General features: G+C 35.8%; 1 protein-coding gene across 2 annotated transcripts in view; it reads left to right on the top strand.

The window, feature by feature from the left end:
- The window catches only part of CDH8 (cadherin 8), a 150,526-nt gene that overhangs the window by 14,585 nt on the left and 122,986 nt on the right, over window positions 1–12,955 (top strand). The gene's annotated exons all lie outside the window — the stretch shown is intronic.

Genomic DNA, 12,955 nt, shown 5'->3' with positions numbered 1-12,955 from the left:
AGCTCAATGACTTCAAAGCAAATCTAATTATATGGATTTTGGCTGCAGTTTTTGTGTTTTTACAGTATTGTAGGGTAGTGGTACTTTTCTCATAGTAGCATATAGATAGTACAAACAGGTAATTAGGTGTTCTAGTTAGTAAATACAAAAATAAGTTTTTGCACTCAAAAAAATAAAGCAGAAGCTGATGTGTATTTTCAAATATATCTTCAAAGCCCGCTGAAAACTCAGCCCTAAAGACTTGCTCAGGATAGTATTGATACTTAAATAATGTTTCATGTTAGTAGGTGGAAAGGTACTAAATAGCAGCATGTGATTCTAATGGCATTCAAAAATGTATATCAGCAAAATAAAACTGAAAAATAAAATTAGTTAAAATATGTACCAACAGAACACCAATCACTTTCTAACAGTAAAAGCCTGAATATAGAGTCTTTACATTATTTCTGTTAGAAAGATCTCATAACAAAGTTTCCAAAATGCTGAAAAAACTTTATCAGGGCAGGATTTGCAGGGAGAGGTAATATATATATATTTTTAGGCTAACCAGCCTAAACAGCTTCTAGGTGTAAAAATCCTTCTTCAGAAGTGTTGCAGTACAATGCACAGTCTTCAAAGACACTTACTCACTTCTGTTCTGCACCAATATATATTAATAGCAGCATGCTCAGTGTATTCTTTCTAGCAAATGAAATAATCTGGGATGAGACTAATAGGAGGATTTAATGTGACTTCTTTCATAAAGCAAAGTGGTTTTCTTCAGTGTCTTGAGTAAAGGACAGGAGAAAATCTTTTGCTTTTAATCTTGGACTTCTTTCAATGAATTTGAACAAGATGCACTTTTAATGTCAATTTTGTCATTAGATTCAGTAGGAACAAGCTCAAACTATTAAAATAAGCAGCTCTGAGTTCACACACCTGCAAAAAAAAAGTGTGAATACTTATCTCAGGATGATTTCAGGATAAATGAGGTTTGTCTATAAAATGCTACAAACATTCTTGTTTTCCTTTTTTGTCTATAATGATATTTTTATTGTATTTTGGCTCATGTTATAATAAATTCCATAGTGTTTTAAGCTGTACATGTAGAAATATATATATATACACTTTTCTAGAAACCTACAAAGTATCCTTTTTCATATTCATGTGACATACTAAATGAGCCTAGTTTTGTTCACAATGCAGAAATGTAGATTTACAAATATCCTTTTATATTTTTCTTTATTTTTTGCTTCATCCATAGTAATAGGCATGTACCTTCCAGAGCTGCTGTATCTACTTTAGAAGACCCCATATACTGCATATTGCTGTCAGCAGTTTGCAGGCCTCCCAGTGGCTGACAACCTCATTCAACTGTAGAGTGATATGTCTTGTGACACTGCACGCTGTCCCTGTGGACTTGATTAGTTAGATAGAACTTTTACTTGATATACACTGCTGCATGTTCTTAGTCTCCTCGGCACGCGTTTACAGCACCATGGCAGATGTGCTATGAAATCTGTGGTGAAGCAAATGCCACTGTACATTCACTGGAGACAGCAGCTGAATTCACAATGAAATAGACAATATAGTTAAGAAACATTAGGAAACTAGATTTGGGTCATATAATCGGACTCCTTTTTTATGGAACCTATAATGTGCTATTCTTGATGTGTTAAACGGGATAGGACCCGGTCTAATATACACTTCCAAGTAAATACCTGGGATAGTTAATGTGTTAAGTTGTCATTTATAAATGTAGTGCACAGAGAGAACATAAAAGAGTGTGAAAATGACAAAGTTTTTCAATTTTTCTTATTCTCTGACTGACCACTAAATGAATCAGTAATTAAGCCCAGACACAAAAGAACACTAACAGTCCTTCAGATTGGTGCTGTTCTGTGGTATCACTCCTCCTGGAGTACCCTTCCACTTCTCCCAGAACCTCCCCACACTTTTTTCAAGTTACCTCTTCCCAGTCCCCAAGTCATATTTTGCAGTGACATCCTCTGTGATGAGATATCTGTAAAATGGGCTGACCATGTGTCTCATGCACCTGATGAGCAGGTTGCGCAGGGCGGCTGTGCCAGGTCTGTGGCGTGTGACTGGTGGAAGGGCTGCGCTAGCCCTGGAGCAGTTGCTCTGAAAATCCAGGGAGAGGAAGGAAACAAACCAGAGGGAGTTACTGAGCCTTAGAAGGAATGTGGCCCGTTCAACTTTTTTCTGCCTTGCAGTCCCAGGTAGTCATTTTTTATCTGTGACTATGGAGCTCTTCTTCTTTCCTTCTGTCTTACGTGGTTTGCATCTTGATTCTTACATGCAAATTCTTGTAGGCGGCTTCTGGGATCAGGGAGCTTGGCAACTCCTGCCCTAGAGACTGATAAGGATTTTTGCCTTGATATGTGGGACTTAGGATCAGGCCTCTAGAGGACAAGTAATTTTCCTATAGGAGGAGCAGTAGAGAGCTATGATGTTTTCACAGTTTGGTGCTTCAGGCTGTGCTACTGTAAAAACTGAACCTGCAAATGCAGAGAGCACTTATAAATGGCTTCAAGCTGTATGTTCTGCAAAATACATGCTTTATGCAGTCTTTGATTTCACTGCCAACATACATTTTATCTCTTAACAAGTAAATGGTAAATTCTTATTGGTTTAAATCTACAAATAGTTCTGTGAAGTCTGAGGGATACATATATGCAAAGTGAACAAGGTTTTCATTAAACAAGTACTTTCCGCATGTTTTCTTTATTCCTGTATTGAGCTTGTGATTATAATGGCTGCCTGAAAATATTGTTCTACTCAGTGATAAAAACAGAGTTGTATGTAATTCTAAGGATCTCATTACTTTAGGGATGAATTATGTACTGCTTCCCTAAATGGAAGGAATCATTGTGAAATATAGGTGTAGTAAAGCCTTTTCTTAATTTTCATAGGATGTTATGTCATCCTATGTCCATGCATTGTTAAAGTTTTCAAACATAAAACTGTAGAACTGAGAACTCCATGTTACACGCTTTCCTTCTATTTTCCTTCTGTCTTACTGTCTATGATTTAAATGTGCCATAAAATATTCAAGATTTGAAATATTGCAAAGACAACATTGCTTTCTGAACCCTAGATTTCTTCTTGTTTTGCAGCTGTAATTATATACTATTTTTCCTACTTATGTTTAATAAACTCCCTGAAGCTGAAATGTATCATTCATTTTTCTACTGTATTTTTAACAGAAATTACTAATTGCCCCTGCCTTTTGCATGCTTCTGATGGAGAAGAGGTGACTGTGTACTTCACAGAATGTCCCTGTTTTCATGGTCTAAATCCTGCTTTGTCAGCAGGAGTATAAGTAGCTCTGAAAAAAGCTCTTCGTAATTAAGTATCGCTGCAAAGCCAATAAGTACAGTATACAACATTTTATATAGGGTTGATAAAAGTAGTGTTTTTAAATAAATATTCCCAAGTCTGCATGAATTTCATTTGTTTCTTTTTAACTAGGTACAAGCTCAAAGAAGTTTTTTTCCTGGAATGCAACAAATTTAAACAAGTACAAACAGTTTGATTAAAGTGAGCCAACAGCATTTACATTTTTTAATACAATGCAAAAATCATTTAACTGATAGCTTATTCTGCTAATAAACAAGAATATACCTATCTTCAGAATCTCAAATCACATTTCTGTGTGTTTCTGGGAGTATCAATGAGAAGGTTTGAATACTTTCATGATCCCCCATCTCCAGTCTGGGGGCATGATATAATTTAAGCAGGGCTACGATATAGCCTGCATATCAGCTAACACAACTGGCCTAATGATAACTTTAAAGAGCCATTTCATCAGCTAGGAGAATTGCTTGTGCTTGCCTTCTCCATTTCTGCTTCATGCTATTAGAGCAGTAGACAAAGAATGTGGCACATACTAGTTTGGGCCACTAATGTGAAAATGCTTGAGGTAATGCATTATAATGTCAGTTCCTTATGAAGCCTGCATAGGAAAGGTTCAAGCCACAAAACACCAGCCACCTTCTGAGCCATCTGTATTTTCTTTACTAAAGCGGGAACACTTCTTAGATGTGATTGGCATCTTAAATTTTAGATTGCATAAACAATAAGTATGGAATAACATAGAAGAATTTTTAAAAAAGTATGGTATATACAATGGATATGATTACACTGTATCTGCTTAGGCATTTATATCTCTTGATGCTACTTTAACATTATCATCACTTAGATTTCCTTGTAACATTTTTCTAAAGCCGCACAGATTTCTACTCTTCTGAAAAAAAAGTAGATAAAATTGAGAATTCTTTTTCTTCATAAAGAATTAGAAGTTTGTGTACTTTTTCTCAATATGTTGATCTAAACACTTTATTTTTCTCTCAATGAGTTGAAATGTTTTCCGAGTATGCATGCAAAATACCAAAGTGACAGTATGAAAAATTAAGTAGAGCCTTCCATGTGATCATCTACAGATGCACGAAGTTTGTTTGGGCTTCCGACCATTGATTTTGCAAATGGTTTTCAGTTTCTACCAGTAGGGACCCCGTCTGGTGCTGTCAGGGTGCCTGAATTCCATTTGTCAATGTAGCTACCAACTGGTGCCAATTGTGATGGTGCGTTTCTTTGCTAAAAGTGCCTGTCCTTTCTGAATGTGACAAACATTTTCTGTAGGCCACTGAGAAGCCATCAGATGGTAGTGAGCTCCCATAAGTGTCAGGACACAGGTTTTAGACCAGTAAGGTGAAAGGGTGTGTGCATTGTTATCAGGTCCTGATATGATGTTCCTCAGTTTGCCGAGACTCAAGCGTAGGATGCATGCAATGAAGATCTTAAAAAATGATTTATGCATTAAAATGAGAAATACTTTGGGACTAATTCCTTTAGTATGTGCAGGCTTCCAGATAGAACTCTGGAGCTGAAGGGGGTGATACCTCTTGCGCTGAATTACTTTTGAGAAAGGTCATCTTTTTAGCTCTTGCACAATTCTGCATTTTTGGATGGAGTAAATACACATTCACAGTAATCACAAGAAAAATCAGTCTGTATGTGAAAATAACAGGAAACAGTTTGCATAGATTTTATTTCTTGGATGTTCTGTTAACAAAATTTTTCTCTAGTAAAGGGAGAGAAGAAAAAGAGGAGGGGGAATACCTTTTGTGTGCAACAGACCCAAGGACTTCACAGCTGAGAGGTTTGGATTTTTTTGACAAAGCCAGGGATGCTGATGCTGTGCAGGTTAATCTTTGGATGTGAAGCAGTCAGCTTCATTACAGAAATAACTTACTGCAATAAGTATTTTAGACAGTGTTTAAAGGTAACTATTATTTAAAAACAATGTGGGACACATGGCACTGAAAATAAATATAGACCCTTTTCCTAAAGTTATTTATGCAAGTATTTATGTATCTGAGTAGCCTCTTTATGACCCCTGAGGAACACCTGTAGTAACATAGAGTAATATATAACTTTTTCCTGAGGACTCTCTACTAGTGTAAAGATTCCCCTTCTATAATTTCTTTCAAAGCCTTTATTTTACAGCAGTCATGCCAGCAGCTAAGAAAAAGTAAGTGTAGCTCTCCCTGGAGACTATCAATGCCATTCCTGAATTAAGCGGAGGAATCATTAGGAGCAACATAAGAAGTCCCTTTTCTTGTTTCAGGATCTGAGCTCAATAACTCTGTTACACACCCAGCCCCTGGTGAATAGAAGCAAAGCTGAGAGTGAGCATTTCAACTTGATATGCTGTGCATTGCTGTTAGATTGCTTCAATGAGGGGGAACGTAGTGAAATAAAAGACTGAGTCGGAGCGGATCACTGGAGGCAAGGAGACCAGTTGTAGGTAGAACCAGCAAAAATTATTTCTTAGCAATTCGGAGTGCCCTGGTCATCTGCTGGTTTAGACGAAATAATAGTTTCTGGATTTAATTTTCTTTTCCATTGCTGAGAGAGCTACTTACATAGAATAGGAGTATTGTTACCAAATGAGGAGGGAGAAATTTTAGTGTACTGGTGGTGGGCATCCACAAATGATATACATTGAAGATTAGGGAAGCCTTCTAGGGCTGGAGGGGGTGGGGAATTAAACCAAACCGTAGCGGTTTATATCACCTTGTTTTCTAAGATTGTCAGGCTACAAGCATCATTAAGAACTGTGACATGTTATACACTTAATCTAAGAAATCAAGGTATTAAACTGAATGGGGAAAAATTATTTTTGGATTAATTTGGGATAATCTACAACATAAGGCATGCTGATCCTATATGCTAGAGCATGATGCGAAGTGCTCAGAACCTGATATTTCTCAACTAAGAGCTTGATGAAAATCTAACATTTTTATAGAATAAGTTTTCTAAATATAATTGCCAACATATTTGCTATTCTCTTTTCGCCCTCTCTCCTTTTTTTTGAAAGCATCTGTTTTGTAGGCAACCTGCTCTCTAATTATTATGCAGTATGATGCATTTAATGTAGACCATTGGCACAGTTTGCAATTTCTATTGTTGTCTTGTCATATGGACAAGAAAATACAATGTCCAGAGGCAAAATGTGTTTCTTCCTTCATACAAAATCATCTGAAACAAGACTCAATGCCAACACAATATTTCAAATTTATTAGTTTATTTCTGCTAATTAATTTGTCTTGATTATTTTATTGGATATCCCACATATTTGCTAGAAGATTAGATGAACTGAGAGCAGGTTTTGATCTAAATATACAAGGACTTAAACTTACTTTTTATTGAGTTTTCGTATGAATAAACAGATGTTACCTAAATCATTTAAAGCATATACCAGGATTTCAGTTGGCAGGAAAAGGTGCACAAATAGAACTGAGCTTTAAGCCAGGGGGATTTTTTAGGGAGTCTCAGCACGTACTTTGTTCTTGTTTTATGAATTCTTACAAACATTGTACATACCCCCAAAACACTTGTGGGGACATTTTTGTAAAGTGAACTACAGCATATGAGAAATGGTACACCTAGTGTAACAATAAATATGAAAGCTATTAATGCTGCTGTTTGTATAACAGAAGCCCTAGCTAATTTTTTTGTTCTACAGACGTTTTGTAGGAGACAATGCCTGCCTCAGAGATGTTACTGTCTAAGTAGGATGTGCAGGCTGCAAGTGAGGAAGAAAACACAAATGCAGAAAGTGTAGGAGGGTGATTCAAAATGTCTGCAATCATGCCTCAAGTCCATGGCACAGCTGTGGGTAGAACCTAAGCTTTGTAATTCTCTAACTAGTACTTTCAGGAGACTTTGCTGTCTCCCACTTACCAATACTGGTATCACAGTGTGTCAAGGCCTAATATTATTGGGAAGTCTAAGAAACCATGTAACTAATTTTCATGTGCATGGCACATTTATATGAGATGCGTACTATACAATTTATTAAAATTCAAATGCAATATAATAGCAAATATACGTACACTTTTTATGTATTGAACATAAAGTTTACTGTCACTGTGAAGTTATCATACCTTGAAAATAAAGAAAAAAACGACTGAAACCCTAAAATGTTAGGCAGAATTAGCCTTCTAGCTCTCCATAAAAGGCAACTGCACTGATCATCCTATTAAGTAATCATTCTGTGATTGATCTAAATTCTACCCCTCCAGAAGACCGGCAGCTACTTACTGCAAATTCCTGATAAGCAAGAGGAATGCTAGGAATTGAGTATGCTTAAAGAAATATTTGGAGCTTTTTGTGAGTAAATGTTTCTATCTCAATCAAATGCATTGTGCACAAAGCCTGTAATACACAGTTCTCTGTGGGACAAAGTCTGACAGAAAATAAAGAAAAAAATTTGCTCCGCTGCTCAGGCAGGAATTCCAGCCCTGATCCAAAAGGTTTACTATGGTGCTTGGAACGAGTTATTTAAATTCACTATAAAGTGAAAAAAATGACCGTGATTGAGTCAGTATTTACTCCAACTGACATCTCATATGCAGAATCAGAGAATTTGTCAATTCTGCAAATTGCAGAAAAACTGGAAAACGTGAGAGATACTTTCCCCACTCTAAAGTGGCTGAATGTGGATTCGTCTTGTCTTAAGGCTCATTTTCCAAGGTAGTTTCTTTGTGAGAGGAAAGCTTTGATATCACTTTAGTAAGGCAGGTTGGCTGTCTGAAAGGATACAAATACTGATTCCTCTGATAGTCCATTTTATATTTAGGGGTTTTTAGAACCTCCATCAGTAGGATCTAGGCTGGTGTGGGTCAAAGTAACCAACCTTAGGAGTCTTTTTCTTGGTAAACTTCCTGCATTAATAACCATGATAATCTTCAGGAATACACATAATTTTATGTCCCCATGAGCCACTATCAGAAGAAATCTCTTAGGATCATTTGAGAATTCTCAGGGAAACTAATAATGCAGTAATATTTAATAAATAATTAATTTATTCTTTGCCACTTAACTTTTAAGTTCCTTGTCCTTATTATGCCCTGTAATATGTTATGTTATGTTATGTTATGTTATGTTATGTTATGGAGCCTGAATTTCTGCTTTGTTGAAGTGCTTTAGGGTTCTGCTTTATAATACTCCTTTTAGATGATGAAAGTTTTGGGGGGTCCAGCCTTCCAAATACTTTGTGTTGCTTCAGATGTGATAGGTCAAATTCAATTCAAATTCTGTTAGGAAAGTCACTATGGTCTAGGTCTGTCTTTCTCAATCCAGTTAATGCAAAGTCTTATATACAGTTTATACAGTGTCTGCGAGGGCAGGGAGATAAGAAGCAAAGATGACTATACTGAGATGAAGACTGATGTACACATGTTGTGTGTATGCCCAAGTTGGCCTGCATATTAGGAGGATTCCTGTTAAAAAGAGAGAATGACAATAATCAGTAGTGGATGTGTTTCATTAGTGAAACTGTTCTTTCCTTAATAAAGTGAGCATAGGAGGGTAAGAAAACCGTAGCACTCGCACAGCTTTCTGTCCATATAGATTGACCTCTGTAATTTTGATGTCCTTTGTCATTCTTTTAGGAATACTATTAACCTCTTCTGTGCTGACTGTAATGTCATACTTGATGCAGCAGTATTGTGAGTTGAAATTCCAAAAGAAATGCACCAAAGATAATTTTGCATGGCATGTCAAGTTCTGCTTTGTAGCAGGAAAAGAGCTGCAGCTACGTAAAATCCTTTTTTTGGTAATCTTCCCCGTTGCTTATGCCTGTATTATATTGTATGTGGGAGCTTAAATATTCATTGCTAGGGCTTCTCAGAAATAATTGAGTTATCATTTCTTTCATAGGAGAATCAAAAAGTGATAATGAGACATACTTTAATTTCTAGAAGTCAAGGGGTTTTTTTTCGTTCTGTACCTTACCTACCTGGCATTAGTATGGGTTCTTTTGGAAATGCAGCCCTGCTCACTAGGAATGTGTGAAATGAAATAATTTAAATAAAGGAATGTCTATCCAGTGTATTTCTAAATCTCTATTCTTTTCAATTGACTTTTAATAGGAAAAATGTCTTATTAAGCTTGTTTTTAGAGGCATAAAGTTTTTTGGCTGTCAAACAAAAGCTGATACACTTTTGTTTACAGAAATTAATGATAGGCTATATAAGTAGGAAAGGTATTCTTGCACATAATGTATCACACATATGATGTATCACAAAATTGTGCATAGCTTTGTCCTTGATACTGTTCTGGCCTTTTGTTATGAAGAGCAGGAAGAACAGTCAATAATCACTTATTAATGTTTTTCTCTTTCCTTTATTGTAGCTTTAGGTACATTACACTTTCAGTAATTATCTCATTCATAATCTTCTATCACAAGTAATATTTTCTGCATCTCATGAACCATAATTGGAAAATATTTTCTTCAGATGCACACTATTTCTATTCCCTCTTTAATATAACTTTACCCAAGAGTACCTTGCTTAGGAAAAATGAGCAAGCATAATTTTATACAGGTAATCAAATCTCTCAAATGTTGGCACATTTTCCTGTATCTCCATGGGACCAAAAGTTAATCTTCAAATAGACCTAGGCATTAAGAGAGAATTTCAGGACACAGTTAGAACTCAAATAAGCTTGTAGAAGGAAACTTGAACAGAAATGCTACTTTGAGATATTACTACTGTGTTTCTTCTACAGCGTATTCTATTCGATTAATACAGAACTGCAGGGGAATATATTTATGTCTGAGAGTATGCGTGTATGACTGTGCATGTGTGTATATATTTATATATACAGATAAAGATATGTCTAATATTATTTAAACACTGGCTCATAGCAGGAGCTTACTGACTTTTAAAATAATTATTTTTTCAATATTTTTCACTTAAGGCTCAAAACCACATCTTGATAGAGGTTTTTATCTTATTATGTTGAGCAGAAGAAATGTATAGGGAAAGAAAGAAATCAGCATAATTTTTAAAATCATCTTGGTTGCAATACACTATAGAACAGTTAATTTATTCTAAGCCTTCTGACATAAATTGTGTTGAAGTGGGAGACAATGAAAGCCATGCTGACTTGTAGATAGGAAACTAAGGACTGGTTTTAGGCAAAGCATATCTGTTAAAGGGACACTTTCAAGGCTAGTATATGCTAGACCCACAAAGAAACCTTCCAGTCTCAATTTTTTTTGTGGAGCTGAACATTCTCATTTCTATTTTCACTCATTTTAGTATCAAGGACGCTTGTGAATACCGAACTTAGAGAAAGAAAGAAAAGGTAGGGATATGACTCTCCAGCTGTAAACAAATTACAAGGGTTCTCTGGTGTTGTGGGACCCAGCAAAGTAGCTGCCATTTTCGCCATATTAATTTTAAAGGAGCCACTAGATCTTTCACAATGAATAAGACTATTTTTTCTGTTTCAGTTTAAAAGTTTGGCTTGACATCAGTTGCATCTGTGAATGTAATATTAGGCTTACGTTAGTCATTAAGAATTGCATAGGGTGAATATGTTCATTGTCCAAGACCAGTTTGGGGATTATTTTTAATCCCATTTTCAGATGGCCAGATTATTCCATTGCTATCATCTGATAACTGAGGTCAGAATTTGGCTTTTTATGTTGTTAGGCCAAGTTCTTCCTATTTTGCAATACCATGAAAATAGCCACTGAGTTCTCACAATTATAATACTTGAGTTATAAGATTATTTGCTTAGTGAGCTGTTTGTTAACCATTCTTTTGATTTAATGTGAAAATATTGTTAAAAATGGGATATTCAGCAATATGATTTTTTTAAATTTGGTCCAAGTATTATTAAAAAAAAAGAGACCACTGTAAAAAGCCCTAAAAAAGGTCTCAATACAAAAGTTATATTTTTAGCCTGAGTTTAAACAGCAATGGAGGTGAGGTAATTTAATAGTTTTGATAATCTGTTAAATTCAATTGCTGGCTGATCAAATTCAAATCACTTGTGTCTGCCTGGAATTTCTTCCCAAACAGGAACTCTCTGTAATTCACAGTCCATATGGATTCTTTCCGAAATTAGACTAATAGCTCAGGCCAGTATTTCTCTTCTGGAAGAGGAAGTCTTCATTCAAGAGACTTTGATATTCTGAGGTGGGTCTATTCTTGAAGTTCTGCACTTTGCACAAAATTTATATATCATCAGACAAAATAAAGAATGGGGATAAAGAGAAGTGGTATAAACTACGGTAAGGGAATTAAGAGGGGGTGCAAGCCACTGTTCAGTTCTCTAATCTTGTGGAGAGAAGATTTTCAAATCTCTTCCTAGTCTATGTGAATAAAATGTGGGATGAGGAAGTTTTCATCGTTTTCTGTGTTCTGTGAAAGTTAGCTTTATGATTCTATAAATTAGGCCCTCTGTGAGAAGGTTTGTATATTTTTACATCTAAGTGAGGTGCAAGGCTGAAATATGTGCAAACAGAGGGCTGTCAGCTTTTGCAGCAACCTGGGAAAAAGCATTTAGTTGTTTCAGGGCTAGAGATACAGTTTAGATTTAGTTGTCTAAAACTGCTGCTAGATATCCAAGTCGCTTAGTGACTCTAAGAAACCATGGGCTAGTGTCCATATTAATGCTGGATAATTGACCTGAAAGTGACCTGGCAGATAATTGACCTGAGAGCTGCTTGAGAAATAAAATTTTCTAATCCTCTGATGCCACTTCTTCTTTATAGGTGATATGACCTCTAACATTCCTTACTTTCCTCTCCATGTTCTTTAAACCACACTCCAGTCTATTTTCTGTTGAGTTCTTTTTAATATTGTTGAGTGTTTCATTTGCTCTTGTGAAGCTTTGAAGCATGCCTGTAAATCAGGCCCTCCAGGTGAGGGAGAGCGTATTTGTACATCTTGTCAAGTCTTAGGGCTTGATAATACATTCAGTTTTAAAAATAGAATTTAAAAAGTAATGAAAACCCAACCTTAGAGTACAAACACTCTAAATACCACAGCAGTAAAGTCAGAGGTGTGGAGTGCTCACTTACGTGTGTGACAACATATGCCATGCCATCTTTCTCAAGAGAGTCTCTACAAACTTGTACAAACACATTGTATCATTTGCTGATACAGAAACGGTACTATGTCTTTTTCTAGTTATATCCTGCTTCACTCCTACCAAAATGAACTTCTTCAAACTTCACTTCAATATATTTGACATTTTTATTGTGTTTGGGTCTTTTTCCTGTTAATGAGTATCTTTCTGAGCATCCTATTATTCACTGGGTCAGCTTCAAAAGATTCATGAACTTAATGGCAGTATTTCTGCTGTAAAAATATTCACCCTTCTTTCTTATCTTTGCTTATTTTTCTCTATCTTTATGTTCCTTTTGCTGATAAGGAATCTGAAGTTTCAGAGATGTTTAAAAATTTTTCTCTTTACTATTTACTTTTGATTTGTCCTAGTATATCTATGCTAATCTCATGTTGAATAGTATTATCGTTAGAACTGGTTAGGCAGTGGTAAGAAAGGGTGTGGGAACAACAAAAAAGAAGAGTTCAAAGAAATGAATTTTTGTCTTTTACTGAAAGGTATTTTCAACAAAATTGTCCAGCTA

This window comes from Apteryx mantelli, chromosome 10 (assembly GCF_036417845.1).
Source record: "Apteryx mantelli isolate bAptMan1 chromosome 10, bAptMan1.hap1, whole genome shotgun sequence".
Classification (NCBI taxonomy): Eukaryota; Metazoa; Chordata; class Aves; order Apterygiformes; family Apterygidae; genus Apteryx; species Apteryx mantelli.
The sequence above is the reverse complement of the archived record's forward strand: the minus strand, read 5'-3'. Positions and strand labels throughout refer to the sequence as shown.